Source organism: Enhydra lutris, unplaced genomic scaffold (genome assembly GCF_002288905.1).
Source record: "Enhydra lutris kenyoni isolate GAN:26980312 unplaced genomic scaffold, ASM228890v2 scaffoldscaffold11, whole genome shotgun sequence".
Lineage (NCBI taxonomy): Eukaryota > Metazoa > Chordata > Mammalia > Carnivora > Mustelidae > Enhydra > Enhydra lutris.
Window position 1 is genome coordinate 39,686,919 of NW_019154095.1, and position 8,994 is coordinate 39,695,912.

Consider the following 8,994-nt stretch of genomic DNA (forward strand, 5'->3'; position numbering starts at 1 on the left):
GTCTTGTCTCCGTCCGTTTTGCCGTGCCCGTAGCACCTTAAGGCTAAGTAAGCGTCCGAGATGTTTGAAACAATTTGAAACAAAACGCTGTAAAGCGCCGTGTGTCCTGGTGGCAAGATGGGATTCCGTTCTAAATTGTACTGGGTGGCACCCGTTCGTTCCTTCTCTGCTTGAATCGGATACTCCGTAAATCGGTAAAAACTGCTTTTGTGCTCTTCCTTTTCTTTCTTGTAAACGAGCTGTGAGTGTAGAGCAGTGGTTTCCAGTTTTTTCCACTGCTAGCTTGTAGCTACCAACGTGGGAAGTTCTGTGTCTCAACAGTGCCTGCATTTTTCCTGACCCAACTGGCCCCACAATCTCCATTCCTTGTGAACCAGCAACGATCATTGCCATTTTGCTTATTTTTCTACCGCAGAGTTCCTTCAGCCACACGGGCTGCTCCAGAAATACGCCTTTAAGGGAGAGAGCCCATCAGGTGTTGGGGTGCGCCAGAGAGTCCTTTAAGAAATGGGCAGTCTCAGGTGTACCCCCCCACCCCCACGCAGTGAACGTGCTATGTTCAGTTCCGTCCCACACCTGAGGGCTGCAGGATTTATTTAGTTATTTATAAGAAGATTTTACGACAGAGGGAGACACAGCGAGAGAGGAAACAAGCAGGAAAGTGGGAGAGGGAGAAGCAGGCTTCCCACTGAGCAGGGAGCCCGATGTGGGACTTGATCCCAGGACTCTGGCATCGTGACCTGAGCGGAAGGCAGCCGCTTAACCGACTGAGCCACCCAGGCGCCCCCCGGGTTGCAGGATTTAGAGGAATAAGGTGAGTTTAAGGCCAGAAAACTTGGCTCCTCCAACTACAGTTTAGTGACCTTGGCTACATCACTTCACCTCAGTTCTCTTATCTGTTAAATGAGAATAATAATTATACATGTCTCACAGAATTGGTGTGAGGTTGACACTGTTAAATTTTTGGGTGAGTTTTTTTCTGAGGATGCAGAAGTGGATCTGAGGGCTTAGGGATAATTGAAAGATTATTGAGGCATATAACTTCAGGGTCCACAAGAAATGCATTAAATGGGTAATTCTGTGGGGTGCATGGGTTCCTTAGTTGGTTAAGCACCTGCCTTTGGCTCAAGTCTTGATTCCGGGGTCCTGGGATCGAGCCCCGTGTTGGGCTCCCTGCTCAGCAGGGAGCCTGTCCTGTCTCCCCCTGCTTGTGGTCTCTCTCTGTCAAATAAAATCTTAAAAAAAAAAAAAAATTGGGTGACTGGGTAGTGATCTAATGTAGATTAGAAAAAATGAATTTCTAGAGTTCTGCAGAATTTCCTACCTGATGCTGGCAGCCTTTGTGTGGAAATGAAGGAAGTAGTATCCCTCCAAAAGAAAAAAAAGCAAAAACGATAGGCTTCAGGCCCTATACAACTGACTCTCCTACCTGTGGCAAGATAGGATCGAGGAAGGTCACAGCAAGGGGGTTGGAGAAGTAAAAAGATGGTGAACTCAGACGGGAGGAGGTGCTGGAAGCAAGCATCAGAGGACAGGCACATGAACAGAGAACAGATTCGGTGGGAGTGTGAAGGTGGCAGAGAGGAGTCCTGAGTGATCTGGCGGGCAGTGCATTTTTACTGAGTGCCTGTTGTACACCAGCTGCTGAGGACCCAGGGGTGGGCCAAGCAGGCAGGCAGTACCCTGGTTGCTCACAGTTGAGGAAGAAGGGATGCACATGCCAGAGCCTGGGCGTCTCACGGGGGTGACTTCAAGAACAGAGGGAAGCTCAGGGCCTAGAGTGCGGGGTGCAAGGAGGCGTCTGGAGAGGTGGACAGAGGCTGGAGCTCAGGGGGCCTTATAGGAGTTTGGGCATTGCCCTGAGGACAGAGAAGGACAAGGTTAGTTGATTTTAAGCAAGGAGTGATCGGATTTGTGCTTTAGAAAGACCACCCTGTGTACGCCAGCGAGACACTTCCCACATGTGCAGAAGGAGGTGTGTACAAAGCTCGCTTTGCTGGTGGTATCGTTAAACAAGTGAAATTGGCAAACTCGAGTTGGATGTACCTGCATGGATAAACCTCGTAAACCTAATGTTGGGCTGCCTTTTTTTTTTTTAAAGATTTTATTTATTTATTTGACAGAGATCACAAGTAGGCAGAGAGGCAGGCAGAGAGAGAGGGAGAAGCAGGCTCCCTACTGAGCAGAGAGCCCGATGTGGGGCTTGATCCCAGGACCCTGAGATCATGACCTGAGCCGAAGGCAGAGGCTTTAACCCACTGAGCCACCCAGGTGCCCTTTTATAAGATTTTATTTATTTACTTGACAGAGAGAGATCACAAGTAGGCAGAGAGGCAGGCAGAGAGAGGGGGGGAAGCAGGCTCCCTACTGAGCAGAGAGCCCGATGTGGGGTTCGATCCCAGGACCCTGAGATCACGACCTGAGCCGAAGGCAGAGGCTTTAACCCACTGAGCCACCCAGGCGCCCCTAAAGTTGGGCTTTTAAAAAAGCAAGTTACAAAGAATGGATACAGTACAGCTACTTGTATACAGTGTGTAAACATCGATACATTATGCGTTGTTATTTATAGGCACAAACTGGTGGTGAAAATAAAAAGTGTGTGTGGAAATTCTATACACCAGTGGTTCTTGGGCTTTAGTGTGCATCCGAATCCACTGGAAGACTTGTTAAAACAGAGATTTCTGGGTTCAGGAGATTTGGAGAGAGGATTTCACCTAAGAGTTTCTGGTTTGGGAGATTTGGAGAGAGGATTCCAGAACTCAGATTTCTCACAAGTTCTTAGATGCTGCTGCTGCTGCAGGTCCTGGGACATCAGCTTGTGGATGGTGGTTCCTTCTTGGGAGGGAGCAGAATAGGACCTGGAGGGGTCCATAGGGGCTTCAACTATATATATAATATTTTATTTCTTTATTCTTTATTTCTTTATTTTATTTTTTTTAAAAAGATCTTTGTGATGCACCATTACTTGACAAAGCTGGAGGGGTGTTCATGATCTTACTTTTTAGTTTTTTTCTGTGCTTGAAACATTTCAGGAAGGAATGAAGTGTCTATTTGCTGTATGGAGAATGGACTGGAAAAGAGAAGGAAGTGGGAGTTCGTGCAGGAACCTGTTGCAGAAGCCCGGGTAAGAGATGCTGGAGACTTAGACCAGGGGTGGCAGGGGAAGGGGAAAAGTGAGCAGAGTTGGGAGAGGTTTGGGTGAAAGAATTGACTGTGCTTGGTGATTGGTCGGGTTTGGAGGTTGGGGGAGGGTGGAACCAAGTCGCCTGTTTTGTGACTTGAGCAAGTGGGCATTGTATGCTTGTGACAGTGAGGGAACCCTGGAGGAGGGGCAGAGGACAGAGTTAAGTTCTGGACATCCCAGGCCTTGACAAACCAGCTGAGTGAAGTGTAGGAGAAATACCCAGGCCACTGTAGAGACTTGGAGACCAGTGCCATCTCCATGCGCGTGAGCAAGATTATACAGAGGGAAGACGCAGGATGGAAGGCTGGTCTGCAACAGACCCACAAGAATAGCACCATCCAGTGCAGGACTCAGCCAGCCTCTGCCTGCCACCTGCATTTGTATGACCTGTGAGCTAAGAATGCTTTGTACCTTTTGAAACGCTGGGGGGGATATCAGAAGAGAAATAATCTTATGTGACACATGAAAACTTTCTGAAATTCAAATTTCGTTGTCCGTATGTAAAGTTTTATTCAAACACAGCCATGCTCATTGTTTCTGTAATGTTGGGGGAGGCTTTCACACCCAGGTGACAGACCTGAATGACAGTGACAGAGTTTGTGGCCTGTCATGGCTTTACACTGCCTCTTGGTGCCCCACAAGTCACGTGATGCAGTTGTCACTGGATTTCACCTTTTGCCCCTAAACCTAATATTTACCATCTGGCCCTTTACAGAAAAAAGTGCTGTTTCTTGACCTGAGGTCTGAGTTGAGACACACTTGGTCATTTCGAATGTTGTAGAAGAGAGATGGCGGTTGTTTTATTCATTTCTGTAAGAGCACCTTCTAAGAATCAGGTACCAATAGAGGAAGCCCGTGAGACCGTGAGGGCTGAATGGGAAAACTCATCGTAGTTTTACTCAAAGTCCCTGAAGACAGGAGGGAATGGGCCAGAGAGAAAGACACGGGCCCGGAGTCTTTGTGGGAAAGGTGAGCGAACAGCCATCACAACCCCAACAGGCACAGCTGGGAAGACTGAGGGGCAGGTGAGCAGGTGGCACTAGGTCAAGAAAAGGCGGAGACTCGAGTGAGGCTGGAACAGTGCGGTAGAGCCAGGGTTTGGTGGACACCTCGTAATCACAATGGGGATTTGCACAGCAGCATTTTAAAAAATTAATTAGGATGAACTATATGGGGGTTTGGAACCATCCATTACTTCTAAAATGTCTTGCTCAGAGAAAGCAGTGTCGCTCTGCTGACCCTTGGTGGGGGTCACTGGGGCTGGGTCACTGGAAGAACAGAGCAGTTGAGTGTTGAGGATCTGAACGCTGAAAACAGCAGATTTGTAGGGAGGGGGCAGACTTGTGTTTGGGAAGCATTTTTGTTATCTGTTCACGTTGAGATATAATTCACATACCATTAAGTTTGCTCTTTAAAGTGTACCGTTCATTGATTTTTAGTATATTCACAAGGTTGTGCAATCATCTCCACTAATTCCAGAACATTTTCATCCAAAAAGAAATCCTGTGCCCATTAGCAGCCAATCCCCATTTCCCCTTTCACTCAGCCCCTAGCAGTCACTAACCTGCTTTCTGTCTGTATGGATGTGCCTGTATGTACATTTCATATAATACAGTCCTACAATACAGGACCTCTTGTATCTGCCTTATCTCACTTAGCATCAAGTTTTCGAGTTTCATCCATGTTACAGCATGTATTAGTGCTTTATTTCTTTTTGTGGGTGATTAATATTCCATGTCTAGTTATAGCAAATTTTATTTGACCATGTATGGTCAATAAGTCAATTTTATTTGACTTCAGGTTATTTCTACTATTTGGCTGTTAGGAGTAGTGCTGCTGTGAACATTCATGTACTAGTGACTAGGGTTCATGCGAATGTATGTTGTCAGTTCCCTTGGGCATATACCGAGTGATGGATTTGTATGGGTAACTCCATATTCAACCTTTCGAGGAACTTCCAGACTCTTTTTTCCACAGAGGCTGCATCATTTTATATTGCCACCAGCAATGTATAAGGGTTCTATTTTCTCACATCTTCGTCTACACTCGTTCTTGCCTGACTCTTTGACGACAGCCGTCCTGTTGGGGATGAGGCGGGATCTCATTGTGTTTTGATTTGCATTTTCCTGATGACTGATAAAGTCAACGTGCCTGTTGGCTATCGGCCTGTCTTTTCTAGATAAATGTCTGTTCAAGTCCTTTGCCCATTTCCAAATTGAGTTATTTGTCATTTTACTGTCGAGAAGAAGTAGTATTTTGAATTGTCCGTTGGGACATTCTAGTAGAGATGTCAAGTTAGCGGGACTGGGGCTGTCAGCAGGTGGGGACAGGGAGCCCGAGTCTGGATAAGAGCACCCAGGGCATGAGTGCAGAAGTCTGTCCAAGCCTCTGACTCTCCATCAGTCTATAGACAAAGGCAAGAAGAGCTACCAGAGTGCACCTTCCTGGGAACCAGGTCACAAAGGCATTTCAAGGAGAAGGGAGTGATCAGTCATGCCAGATGCCACTGAGTGGTCAAGCCCGTGACTGAACTGATTGCTGTGTTCAGCAATAGTGAGGTCCTGGCAATTTGGTCACTGTGGGTGGAGTAGCCTTGGGTTCTAGAGGAAGAGGGGGAGTGTTGGAGATAGTAAGCATAGATAGTCCTTAAAGCTTTAAAGTCTTTATAGCTGCAGTGTGAACTTAGGAGAAATGCTGTTTTCTGTGAACTTTGCACCTGGCTTGATGGGTGTGTTGTCCCAGCGCTGTGAATGGTGGGTGGCCTGACTATCTCCAGGAGAAGGTATGAAAGAGCTGTCTTCAGATTTTCTTCATGGCTGTCGCGTCTCAGGCCTCTGGTCTCGGTGCGAATCCTCGGAGAGGTGTTCTAGGACTGCTTCATCCAGGGATTTCCTCTCTGCTAGTCTCTATCCTTAAAAGCTCATCACAGTATACAAGGAGAAGATTTTTTGTTTCTTATTTATTGTCTCTCCTCCACTGGTTTCTCCCTAAGGTCCAAGAGGACAGGAACCATATCTGTGTATTTACTCACAGATCCCCAGGGCCTAGAGTGGGATTGAGCATGGGGAAACGGCTTCATGAACGTGGAGTGAATAAGTGGTCGGCGTTTGGTGATGGAGGTTAAGGGAGCGCGGGGGGGGGGGGGGTGCGCGGGGCGGACTCTGAACTCAGACCAGCTGCCAGGGTGCCACGATGGCCACCAGGCTGTCGGAGGACTTCCTGCGGCTGCTCTCCATCCTGGGGCTGGAGGGGGACGCCCAGACCCTAAGAGGGCCCCAGGAGAAGACCATCTGAACTGTTGCCGTTTGTCTCTGTGCAGAGTTGCAGTTTTCCTTCAGCAAACCTCCTTTTTGGTACTTCGTGGCAGAGTGTTTTCAAACCCATGCCTGGGACCAATCAGGACACTGAGTGACCCAGGTGTCTGGGTGGAGGCCTGAGCTGGGAGAACGAAGGCGCTCCTGGAAGGTAACCCTTCATGTCACAGTCGTTTCAGACACAGGAAGCACAGGGTCAGTTCTGTCACTAGTGTCCGCAACACATCCCAGTACTGACACTAAGAGAGCGCACCGTTATGCCCATCATCCTAGTTAAAATATCGACACTCTTCCACTCTGGTTCACACGTAGCTTCTGCCTCAGGCACCTGAGCGTCAAGCACCTGACCTCCAGGGTCCTTCCGGCCCTCTCCCCTCCTAGCCCCTCCGCCACCGCACAACTCAGCAGGAATGCCCACCTCCACCGTGAGCCTCCCGCCGGCGCCAGCGCTAGAACTGAGCCGCTGAGTGTCCAGCCTTCTCGGTGGTTCCTGGTGCAAGGGTCACCCACACGTCACCCTCTCTCCGTTCTCACGACTGTTACTCCAGCTCACGTGCTTCTCAGCTCGGACCCCACACGACTGCCAGAGCCCTTGACCCAGTCTCCCCACCACCATCTCTTCCACCCTGACACATCTGTCACGCCTGTTGAAGAGGAGACTTGCTTCTTAAAAAGTTAGGGAGCTTTCTAGTACCTTCCACGGATTATCCCAATTCCTTAGCTGGTTCAGGAGGCTGTCAGCATTCTTGCCCTCACCCCCACCGTATCTGATCTTGGCTGCTCTCCTCTGTCCATCTGTCCTGGCCCCACTGGACTAACAAGTGTGGCTTGCTTTCATTTTGCTCACTCCTGTGGGAGGGACACAAAGTCAGACACACACAAACACCTTCCTCCTGGTAGAATCCAGACGAGCTGATAATAAGACACTGATTGTGCAAACAGCTGACACTGAGCATTTAGAATGAACCTAGTACGGGATACCTTCTTTAATCCTCCCAAGGACCCGAAGGCATGCAGGATCCTTGGGCATAAGAGGACTGAGAGGCTGTGCCTTCTTTTAACCCCTTGTCACTCAGACACCTTCATGATTACTTCTTGTTTGGTGTCACATCGCAGGTACCTGCAGAGGATAGCAGCATGGACGGGAAGGCCCAGGACAGCAGCAGAGGCCTTCCCCGCAGAGCGGTGCCCCCAGCCATGGGGCTGCTGCTCTCCATGGCTCTCATGAATGCTCTCCTCTACCTCTGCCTTGACTGGTTTTTCATCGCCCCTCCCCACTCCACTCCGGGCTCCACCCACTGTCCCCACGGACATTTCAGAATGGGACAGATGAAAAACTGTTCACCATGGCTGTCCTGCGAGGAGCTGAGGACAGAAGTGAGGCAGCTGAAGCGTGTCGGGGAAGGAGCCGTGAAGAGAGTGAGTGCTGGCTTACATCTGAGTGTTAATGGGGTGACCTTTCAGGATGGCAAATTGGCATTATGTGTGAAGGGTCCTCAAAATATTTCTGCCTTTGAGCCCAGTGGTCTCACATCTGGGACTTATCCTAATCCAATGGAAGGAAAAAAGCTAAATGCATCAAGGAGTATTTTGCTTTGTTATTTATAGCAATAGAAAACCAGTAATAAAAACTATTGGATATAGTTAATTATGGGCTAGCCACTTGATAGAATATTCTGCAGCCATTAAGTGTGTTTAGGAACCCTGTGTGGCAGCAGGAAAAAAAATCTTATGAGGATAAGTGAAAAAAGCAAAATGCAAAACTGCATAATACATGATTTTCAACTGCAAAATTAATGTGCTTATGTAGAAAAATACAGAAACGATAGAAATTAGGCTATGGTAAAAAGATTTTGGGCAGTTTTTTTTAATTCTTGTTTTTCAAGCCCTGGCATGGGATTATATTGACTTTTTAAAAGTTTTTTTATTAAAAAAAATTTTTTTTATGTTAAAAAGAGAAACCAAAGGGGTGAATTCAGATGCCTCAAAAGCTGTTGTCTGTAGGCAACCAGTGTGTGCTGGCTGCCTGGTCCCTTATTGGTTCTGTGGGAGCTAAGGCCCGCTGATGCCTCTAGAGGTCAGAGAAGGATTGTTGCACAGAGCTCCTTTGTGAAGATGTATTGAGTGGCAGGAGGGAGAGAGGGAACAGAAAATGCATCCACATGGACACCTGGCTTTTGTTTGGGGAGACCAGTGCACCATGAATGTGGAAAGGAGACTTTTTTTTAAGATTTTATTTACTTACCTGAGAGAATAGTGATAGCAAGAGAGATCACAAGTGGGGAGGAGAGGGAGAAGCAGGCTCCCCACTGAGCCGAGAGCCCAATGAGGGGCTGGGCTCGATCCCAGGCCCTGGGATCATGGGTAGACCCTTAAACAACTGAGCCACCCTGGCGCCCCAGAAAGGAGACATCTTGAAGGAAGAAGTCAGGGAAAAGGGAATGGAATTTATGCAAAGTAAAACCATAGAACAAGGTAACTTTTTAAAAAAGATTT

The 8,994-nt window shown here is 48.0% G+C and overlaps 1 long non-coding RNA gene across 1 annotated transcript; it reads left to right on the forward strand.

Moving 5' to 3' along the window:
* The first annotated feature begins 763 nt into the window (after positions 1-763).
* LOC111144546 lies at positions 764-7,913 on the forward strand. The gene is made up of 4 exons (XR_002640409.1): positions 764-814; positions 3,033-3,124; positions 6,504-6,649; positions 7,615-7,913. It is a non-coding gene; the product is annotated as an uncharacterized LOC111144546 (long non-coding RNA).
* The last annotated feature ends 1,081 nt before the right edge of the window (positions 7,914-8,994 follow it).